Source organism: Choristoneura fumiferana, chromosome 23 (genome assembly GCF_025370935.1).
Source record: "Choristoneura fumiferana chromosome 23, NRCan_CFum_1, whole genome shotgun sequence".
Taxonomy (NCBI): Eukaryota; Metazoa; Arthropoda; class Insecta; order Lepidoptera; family Tortricidae; genus Choristoneura; species Choristoneura fumiferana.
This window is the reverse complement of record NC_133494.1, coordinates 17,330,364-17,340,086: the sequence shown is the minus strand read 5'-3', so window position 1 is coordinate 17,340,086 and position 9,723 is coordinate 17,330,364. Positions and strand designations below refer to the sequence as shown.

The 9,723-nt window shown below is 36.9% G+C and overlaps 1 pseudogene; it reads left to right on the top strand.

The window, feature by feature from the left end:
• Positions 1 to 9,010: 9,010 nt before the first annotated feature.
• LOC141441019 (sarcoplasmic calcium-binding proteins I, III, and IV-like) lies at positions 9,011 to 9,585 on the top strand (annotated as a pseudogene).
• The last annotated feature ends 138 nt before the right edge of the window (positions 9,586 to 9,723 follow it).

Sequence of the window (9,723 nt, the reverse complement as noted above, 5' to 3'; positions counted from 1 at the left end):
TTGTACTATGGACACTAGGCAACGGATAAACATACTTATATAGATAAATACATACTTTAATACATATTAAACATCCAAACCCGAGAACAAACATTTGTATTATTAAGTAAGAATCGAACCCGGGACCTTAAGCTTCCTAGTCAGGTTCTCTAACCACTTAGCCATCCGGTCGTCAAACCAATAAGGACCCAATGAACTTCCCAAGTTCCGCCGTTTTTATTCAATCCCTACATTACCCCTTGTTTATTAATGTGGATTGAAAAAATATTCTCAATGCAGTTCCAGCCTTCGAGCTCCATGGCACGGACAAATGTCAAATGAAAGACGTTTATCTGTATGCGAATTTGTTGCATTGTGCTGCATCGAATGCACTCCTGCTCAGCGCGGCGGAATGCTGGATGAATGACGTCTTTGTATAATGTTGGAATAGACTTTTTAGTTTTGCTGGTGCATTTTGAAGAGTTTATTTCTACAAGCTTTTATTTATCTTGCAACGTTTTTACTTACCAGTATTGTGGTTCAAACTTTGCTAACCACTTTTCAGCCATTTCCTTGGTGTGTCTCATACCTTAGACCCACTTGCAGTAAACACATAAATCGAGTTAGCGTTAAGCTCAGTTTAGTAGTGTCAAATTGTGTGGAACTGTCAAGCTTAAGCCTTAACTACTAAATCTAGATATATTTTTTCCTGCAAGACGGCCTCAGTGCCAATACTAAAGTTAGATACTTAACACTGAAAATGTTTAATAAAAACCCATCATTTACTAAAGAAAAACAGCCAAGTGTGAGTCAGCACCAGGCAGCGAAGGTTCCTTACGATTTTGTAGGTATCTATACAGATGAACTACAGAATGACCCTTTAAGGATTCCGTTTTTTCCTTTTGAGATACACAACCCTAAAAAAATTAAAGATTTGGAAAACCCTTGCCTTAGAACAACCAACCAAAATATTCAAATAGCTCAAACTATATCTATATCTATTGGAATACTAATAATACTAGCTTTCAATAGTGTACCGAAATTGCTTTGTACCAATATTATATTAAGAATTTCCCCACAATCGCAATATTCTGGGTGCATATCAAATTGAGATTTAGTGCAGCAGTTGCCGATGTCCTCACAAAATGGCGGACACGGCGGGACCGTATCAAATTAATGTTTGTTCTTTAATATATCGACATTCTAATCTTAGATTTGTTTTGAAACAAGGTATCTAAGTACCACGTTGAGTTTCTTGCCGGTGTCTTTGCAATATTCGGCTGACTTGGTCATTGGTCAACTACTTTGGTCGTAGAAATGTGTCTTCATGCAGTTCCTCCACCTCCACACTGCAAGAACACACACAAATCACACATACCCATCTATCACCAACACCACACTACATTGATGCGTTTTAAACTGATAGCATGGTGAACGCTTACAATTAGGGATGGGCCGAATATTCGTTTTATATTCGGTATTCGGCATATTCGGCAGATTTACCGAATATTCATGTTCGGCTGAATATTCGGCTAAATCACCGAATATTCGGCAAAGTGGTAATTACTCAAAATGTTTACTGTATTGAGCCATGTATGAGTTCAGTGTTAAATGTGTTATTTTTGTGAGGTACAGTGAGGCTTTATATTTTTGTTGACACTGTAGCTTTATTTCCAATAACAGCAGATAAAAAAGATGGTTATTAATTTTTAATCAAAATATAAGTACTAAGAACTTTATAATAAAATAATTTGTTAATATAATCGATCAGGTCTTTATCATGAGAAATTAAGCAAGTTTTTTGGTTAACTCAAGTTAAATTACATTTAAAATATTAAAAATGAATCATATTTCTAGTTTCTACTTAGGAATCAATTATGCCGAATATTCGTTCCGGTAAAAGTTTTACCGAACATTCAGCCGAATATCCGTATTAGGTGAAACCCAGTGTTTGGCCAATCTCTAGTTACAATAGGTACCTACCTACCTTAAAGAAATGAGCTCTGGTTAAGTAGTTGTCAGTGTAGTATGGTGGTGGTGATGATTCAGTTTGTTTAATCTGTGTATGTTCTTACAGTGTGGAGGTGGAGGAACTGCATGAAGACACATTTCTTGCATAAACGTAGCTATAATAAGGTCGCGGGTGAGCAAAGCTTATTTCAGTATTCTGGGTATAAGAACTGCGCTCGTAAACTCGTATCAGATATAGATATTGTCTAGAGAGTTTTTATATTTATTACTTGTACCATCAGCCAAATAAGTGGTCTATCAATTTTTAAACAAGTTTCTATCAAATGAATATGTCGCTAAAGTCGAACATTCAAGTTGCCAGACACGTCTACTTATTGGCATTACGAGTATTGTTTTTGACATGCAAACGATTATCAACTTTAGGGTGGTAGACCACATATTTGGCTGATGGTACATAAACTGCTAGCAACATCTCTAAAAACCAAATACCCGCATTCCCTGTTCACGTAGCTACACATACCACATACCTACCTACCTCAGTGATCAAACAAGGGTGATTCATACATAAATACCTGATCGTAAATAGATCAATAATTGGTACAGCTATCGTGTGTGTCATGTAGTATTATGCGTCAATGGATTTGAGATAAATAGTTGTTTTCGATTGTCTATATCCATCAACAATAAAAACATCGAATAAAAATAAAAAATATTTGAGTAAAGGTACCTATTGTAACTAGAGATGGGCCTAACACATGGGTTTCACCTTATACGGATATTCGGCGGAATGTGCGGTAAAACTTTTACCGAACCGAATATTCGGCATAATTGAACATACAAAGTATTCGAAGTGCACCGTATTTTTTTGATTTCCGGTAACTGAGGTTTTTCGTTTATAAGTGTACAATACTTTTATTCAGTATTAGGTAATTTCGGGTCCTTCTTACTCAGAATCACAAGCACTATTGATTATGATAAAGAAAAAAAGTCCCCAATTTCATTTTTTATTTGTGTCCATTTTGTAACGACCCATATTTAAAACTATATGAAGTAAAGGTCACAGAACTGACAAAAATAGGGAGACTTTTTTATTTTCTCGTCTCAATCAACGTAATTCTACTCTCCAGACACACAATAAACGTTTACTTTTATTCTCTTAATCCAATTGAAAAACCCACAAAACCTTTTTAAGCACTTAAAATTAATAATTAACGACGAAGACGTCGGTCCGCCATGTAATACTCGTACATCAAGAAACAAAGGGACGTAAAATGCCACCCTAGGGCAGTTTCATGCACCTATGTGAGCACTCATTATGTGGGCTTTTTTAATTTTCGCTGCTGCACAAAGGTTTTTGTTGCTTTGGTATTGTTTTTAACTTGCAACACAAAAGGCTCAGTGGACTTAGCACAGCATAAAACATTAATCCCCCCAATAATATGCAACGTGTGTCTACCCTGTCTGGTCAAAGACGAACAGTAGAATGTGTTGATTACGGCATTTCTACTCCTTGTATAAAAGTCTATATGGTGGTAATGTTTTTGTCTCTTTTTAGGGTTCCGTAGCCAAAGTGGCAAAAACGGAACGCTTATAGTTTCGCCATGTCTGTCTGTCCGTCCGCGGCTTTGCTCAGAGACTATCAATGCTAGAAAGCTGTAAAGCACGAATATATATGTAAACTATGCCGACAAAATGGTACAATAAAATTTAAAAAAAATAGTTTTTAGAGTACCTATAGACGTAAAGTGGGGGTGTTTTTTTTTCTCATCCAACCTTATAGGGCGAGGTATCGTTGGATAGGTCTTTTAAAACCATTAGGGGGTAGCTAAAACGATTAAAATCGAGCGCCTCCCCCCCCCCTCTAAAATCTGAACCGGTGGCTGGATTTTTTTTTAAATTCAGGATGGTAGTTATTATATCAAACTTACAAGGAAAACTATAACGGTTAAGTTTTCTGGAGAATTATTAGTAGTTTTAGATTAAATAGCAGCCTAAGGTACAAAATATACCTAAATTTGGAACATTCCGTACAAAAAATCTCTCCAAATCAAATCAAATCAGTCAAATCTCTTTTTATGTATACGTGTGTCATTTTCAAGGGAAATAATTATTATTATTATTATTATTATTATTATTATTAAAATGCCAAATCCTTAGAATAATATTACTAAATTTTATCGTAATGGCTACGGAACCCTATTTCGGGCGTGTCCGACACGCTCTTGGCCGGTTTTTTCTCTGAAACCATTTATTATTCAGAATTGTTATGAAACAAACCTAACCTAACCTATAGAGTGCATGAAGACCATTTAAAAATGTATGAAAAACGTATCGTTTCAGCGGGAAAAAAATTATGACTAACAATACCTAATTAAGTATGACAAACATTATATTATGACATAACATTATGGCAGTCGAAAGAATCCCATAAAAACTCATACCAAATGCCATAGTATTAACGTAGAAACAACAAATTTACGATTTAATACCTGGAACATTATACTAATTTTATTTTGAAAACATATTGAAAACTGAACTGAAATTGTTTCCATTGTGTATGTTAATTTCCATTGTGTTGTTTACAATATGTAATTGCACCGAATCAAATAAATAAACAGTTTTTTTATAATAATAATCATAATAATAATTTATTCATCAGACAACATAGATCCATTTAGTCACATTAAAATTAAAATACTTAGAACATTCCCGCGAAGGATCTCAAATCGGGATTCCCCAGTTTATAGTATAAGCAAAATTCAACTTTTATCTGAGTGCTTCGTAATATAAGTTCACGAAACGACATAAAAGTATATCCAACATCAGCAAATTATATTACAGTGGCTAGTAAACATTAAGTGCCATTAGAGCCATAAAAAATTCTATATTACTGCAATTGTGAATTGCCCACAATTTGGCAAATGAGTGGCGTCGCCCCCTTATGGCTATTACAGCTCTCTTTTATCGCATTAGAATGTGGGATGTAAGAAAGCTGTGCAGTGCTACCCGAAATTCTTTGCTGATTGATATAATGTTAGAGGAACATGGTTCTCTGCCCTTTCCCTCCATGTGCGGAACTATATTTGAAATTTACCACGAGCTTTGCGGTGAGGAAACCTGCACAAACCTGCGAAGCAATTCAATGGTGCGTGAGAAGTTCCCAATCCGCACTGGGCCCGCGTGGGAACTATGGCCCAAGCCCTCTTGTTCTGAGAGGAGGCCTGTGCCCAGCAGTGGGACGTATATAGGCTGGGATGATGATGATGATGATCTCCAAGGAATTAGGCTTCGTGAATATCGAAATCTCTTCTTAGTACAATTTATTGAATCAGGCGTTACTTTGCAGAGGTTCATATTAAAGAACTAAAACAATTAAGTACTTTGATCACCCGCGATCTTATGCAACATATGGTGTTCATGCAGTTTCCCCCACCTCCGCACTGTAAGAACACACACAAATCACACAAACCCATCTATCACCACCGCCACACTACGCTGACGCGTTTCAAACTCAACCAGAGCTTATCATCAGAGCAACACAACCGTACACCATACTACCAGATGTAGACTACCATATTCATAAGCGTAGCTATCATAAGGTCGCGGATGAGCAAAGTACTCGTAATTGCTTAAATTCATTCACGTCTAAGAACCCCAAGAAAGGTCCAGGTTTCCTTACGATGTTGTCCTTCAACGTAAAGCTCACGGTAAGCTGTACGAACTCACGAAGCAGTTCAATGGTGTGTCCGAAGTTCCCAATCCTAACTGGGTCCGTGGAGGAACTACAGCTCTGGCCCTCTCACTCTGTGAGAGACCTGTGTCTACGAGTAGTGGGACGTATACAGGCTGGGACGCAAGTAGATTTCTGTAATGTTGAGTAAATATTCAGCGTTTTTACGGCGTTTTTTTTTTCGTCATTACCGTTTGAAAAATATTATTGTAACAGATGATGATCAAGGTTAAATTTTTATGAAAACTAAAGACAATACCGATGCTTAATATAGCGTGCTCAAAATTCTTGCGATTTGTCCTTCCGTCGTGCTAATAAACGAGGGATGGTAATGACGTTTTCACACCTCTCCTTCAGAAAAGTAACTTTTCCTCCCTGACGAGAGGGAGCAAAGTGCAACTTTTCTGTTCAAGGCTTTTCTAAGGGTTCTATTGCAAACGCCATTTTTTGAACTTGATAATTGGAAAGCCACGCCATTTTCTATGCTGGTTGTTCTTTAATATTATTTAGACTTTTATTCAAGTTTTTTAATGCTCGGTGTGAAAAGTTGTATGAGCCACTCGGGAGCAAAATTATTTTCATCTTGGGCGTTAACACTTGAATCCCTCATTACGCTCAAGATTCGCTACGCTCAGGATTCTATTGTAGAATCCTTCGCTACATTCTGGATTCAATATACCGCCCTCGCCGTAAATACACCATTTTGCTTCCTTGTGACACAAATAACTATTAACCGACCAGTCAAAACGCTCGAATATTTACCCATGCCGCATCCACACTGTCGCGGCTCCGGGCCGGCGTGCAACCGACATGACTGATGCGCCTATCTGTCTCTGCGCGAAGACACCGTGTGGCAGCGGCTTTATGTAAGACGGCCGCGACACTAATGGAAACGGAAATATGTTAGTTCAGTCACTCGATAGTTGATGTTAGGGAGATTGTGGTATTAGCATTAGAGAAAATTACGTCCGAAAATCCAGTGGACAAACAGACATACAGGGTCCGTTGTATTTACGTGTCTACCTGCACCGAACAATTAGTCTAATTCAATGAACTAAAAGAATTTCCTTGCTCACCCGCGACCTTACGATAGCTAAGCTTATGCATAGTGTAGTGTGTTACGAGTATGTGTAGTGTGGTGGTGGTGATAGATGGGTTTGTGTGATTTGTGTGTGTTCTTACAGTGTGGAGGTGGAGGAACTGCATGAACACGCATATTTTGCATAAGCTTAGCTATCGTAAGGTCGCGGGTGAGCAAGGAAATTCTTTTGATTCAATAAATTAGCCTAATTCAGTTTATTTACCAAATCAAATCCAATCCTTATTTTTTAAATTGCTCTAAAGCAATAAAGCCACCTTAATTGCTTACATTGGAAAATCTCTATATACCAAAGTTTTCTGTACTGCTTGTTCAGAAAAAAATAGGTTTATCTACCAAGTTATTTTTTAGACTTCGAAGGTAAATAAATGTTATCGATTCAAAGAAATTCAAATTTTATTATTTATTTACCTACATAAAACGTTGTTTTCTACTTTGATCCAACCCAGCCACCCTTACGCTATACTAAAACCTATATCTAATGTACTGAGTATTAACAACATGGTCCTCATCAAGATCATCAGCCTACAGCAGTCCACTGCTGGACATAGGCCTCTTCCATGGCGCCATTATCATCCCAGCCTATAAACGTCCCACACTGCTGGGTACAAAATAAGGATTCATTTATCGCCGACGTAATATAATTTGATATGGGCCAAAAGCCTAATAATATTGTTGTCTTGTATTGTGAATAAATGTATTTTATTTCTTTCTTTCTTTCTAGACTGATAGTTACTTTCGCATTTTCAATATTAGTAGACAAGGATGGAAAACCACAAAGCTGTCTTATTTATTATGTAAAGAGTAACTTAACATAAATCGTTTAACAACTGGACGATTTATTTTGCGATAATCTCTGACGTCATAACACAATTTAATCGCATCACCACATGGATTAATTTATTTAACAGGAATTTAATTATCTGATGAAAGTTTTTACTGGTATTCATGCGTATTAATTTCGCATAATTTAAAATTAACTAAAATTTAAATTTGACTTAAACCTATTATTTGTTATGTCACGATATACAATGTGTCTCTATCCTCTGGATAAAGATGAAATTTATCGTGTTGATACGATATTTCAAACCTATGTACCTATTGTTACGATATATTATCTATGGCACGCCCGGCTGCTGTCAAGAAGCAAAAACGGTGCCTCATGTTGTCATGTCCTAAGATTATCACTAATAAACGACTTTCAAGAATTACACGTCTCGTCTTTGGAAATCACATCAACCTTCACACCATAACACCTATGTACAAGGCCTCATATCAAACGCCACAGTATGAACTGAGAAATGACTGATTTAAAATTTAATACTTTGGAACAGCCTATATTAGATACTCGATTATTAGGGTTCTTTACCCAAAGGGTAAAAACGGGACCCTATTACTAAGACTCCGCTGTCCGTCCATCCGTCCGTCTGTCACCAGGCTTTATCTCATGAACCGTGATAGCTAGACAGTTGAAATTTTCACAGATTATTATTAGATTAACAAAATAAAATAAATATTCAGGGGGCTCCCATACAACAAACGTAATTGTTTTGCCGTTTTTTTACGCAACAGGTAGACGCGTGAAATATTCATAGAATATTTAGTCGTATATTCACTTTAAAAATAAATAGTTAAATTAAAATAAAATAAACATTTAAGGGGTCCCATACAACAAACGTGTATTTTGCTAATGTCTAATGATATATAGATAATGGTAGGGAACCCTTCGTGTGCGAGTCCGACACCCACTTAGCTGGTTTTTATATTGTTGTAATCAAAATAATGTATAACATTTCTGAGAAGGACCTCTACAATACAATAGAATAACTCTTTATTTCACACCAACACATAGCAAGCAGTACAGAAAACAGGTATATACACAGATACTTTCTAAGGTAAGCAATAGGCTTTAATTCTCTCTCTCTCTGGGGGCTCTACTTGGGATTTCAATCATTGTTCAGAGAATAGAGACGTCATATTGTATAATAACTGTTACTATGTACAAAAGACAATATTTTAATACTCCATTATTAAATAAACTACAAGGATTGTTAAAGTCAACAATAACCTGCATTGCGGGCAGATAGCAATCTGATTAGAAAATCGGCTCACTTTTGCGTCATACTGTAAACAAATCAGATAACAATATCTTTAATGCAGTCTTAAAATGTATATATAAGGGACACTTGAAACTACAAAGTCACATTACAAGTACTAATTGCATTAAACGATCTCAATCTAAAATTAAAAATGGTGTCCGACTTCAGAAAGAAGAAGCTGTTTCACGTGTTTAACGCGTTTCTTCGACACAAACGTGGAGCGGAAATATCGACAAGAAAGATTTCGAACTGGCCGCTGAGAAAAATTTCGCAGAACCGAGGCTGGAAAGCTGGTGATGCTAAGTTCAAGGAGACGCAGGATGCCTCTGCTGAAGATCTGGGAAGGCCTGCAGAGTCGCGCTGATGCTGATAATGACGGAGAAAGTGTCTTTCAACGAGTGGGTGGCCATGTGGGATGAATTCGCCAAGAACCCTTCTGCATCTTGAGTGGCAGAACCTTACTGTAATATTCATTTTCGAGCTGGAAGATGCCAGCAACGATGGAGCAATTGACAGCGATGAATTCTCCTCCGTGTACGTTTCCTTCGGTTTGAATAAGAAGGAGTCTGTAGAAGCTTCAAGAAGATGTCGAAAGGAAAAGCCAGCGTATCCTGGGCTGAGTTCCAAGGTTTGTGGAATGAATACTTTACTTCGGAAGACCAGAAAACGCTGCGGGTAACTTCATCTTCGGCAAAACTAGCTTCTAAATTGTGGTGTACTGTTTAATTATTTTGAAATGGAATGTGAATTCGTGATTTAAGAAAGAGGTGTAAAAGCAGAACTGATTGGTGTAATAATTAAAGAGATTATTATTTTATGTCGTTGATAACGGAATTCCATTCCTA